Genomic DNA, 1,341 nt, shown 5'->3' with positions numbered 1-1,341 from the left:
GCACCCCATTTCAAAAGCCAACTTATTTATTACATTGCTTACCTCCTTGCACAGGGGCTAGGCAGTAGAGGCAGTGAAGCCACAAAGCAGTGAAGCCAAGCCTGTGCTTATGTTTATCTCCTCACATCTCCCTTAGCTCCTCTGAGCACTTATATAGGCAGCCATGAGCCTGTCAACAGTATTTTGCAAAACCAGCTGCCTTGTCAATGGCCATGTTCTTAACATTTGCACATACTTTCTCCTCTTGAGACAAGTTCCACACCTATTTCCTCTCATGGACAGAGAGCTGTGTTACTGTTTCCTTTCATACAGGGTCATTGCAGTTCACACACTGCAGTCATAAAATACTACTTTGTAAATCTGAGCCAGATTCATAACCCCTGTTTAGGTGGAAGTCTCTGTTGCTGGCAGTCGGGAGCTCTAGATGTGTACTCCTACTAGTGCATTTTGTGTTTTGTGGTTGTAGCCTGTCTTCAGCTTTTGCACAAGATTCTCGTTGCCTATAATATAAATTCTGTAAATAAAACAAACATAGGATCTCATGTCATTTATGTTGCTGCTGTGCTCTGGCACTGTCAAAGTGTCATCAAACTGTGGTGCACATAACCCCCTTTGAACCTGTTTTGTATTCTCAGAGCAAAGTAAAGGGATCTTGGTGTAAAGAGAATCAGGTTATCAGCTGTGGAGGGCAGGTGTACTTATATCTGACACAGTGGGTGCATCTACATGAGACACTAAATGCACTATAGAGTAATTCCACTGTGCATTAGTACATCACAGCAAAAGTTGTGTTACTGTGCTAATGCACAGTCAAATTAGTCTACTGCTTATTAGCGTCACTAAAAGACCATTTGCTGGCGCTACTGCACAGTTGCGCCAGTTACTGCACATTTAGTACTTGTTACTACATGTACTAAACTTAATGTGCAGTAGTAACAGCACATTAATGCACATGTAGATGTGCCCAGTATGTTCTTACTTATAAGTAGGGATCCTGGTTTTCTCTATTTAAAAAGAGTAAATTCTCTGGTTTAAAAAAATTCCAAATTCTGCCATTAAAAAAACCCCCAAATCCACATTTTTTTTGCAGTGTTGTGTGTTTTTGTTTTAAATGAAACCCTACTATATAGGTATCAGTTGAACACCGTGTTCTGTTGATGTATTTAGTTTTAAAGAAATTTGGAAGTCTACCAGCAGCTCAATCATTATAATAAAATAAATTCTAAATACCTGTATATTTTGGCATTTGGTGTTAGACAATCAGAGCTCCCCTGTTCCTCTTTCCCACCAGGATGTGGGTCTACTTACAGCTGTTCCCTCCCCCAATACCCCCCCCCCCCC

Source organism: Gavialis gangeticus, unplaced genomic scaffold, assembly GCF_001723915.1.
Source record: "Gavialis gangeticus isolate Ggan-Ray unplaced genomic scaffold, GavGan_comp1, whole genome shotgun sequence".
Lineage (NCBI taxonomy): Eukaryota > Metazoa > Chordata > Crocodylia > Gavialidae > Gavialis > Gavialis gangeticus.
The sequence above is the reverse complement of the archived record's forward strand: the minus strand, read 5'-3'. Positions refer to the sequence as shown.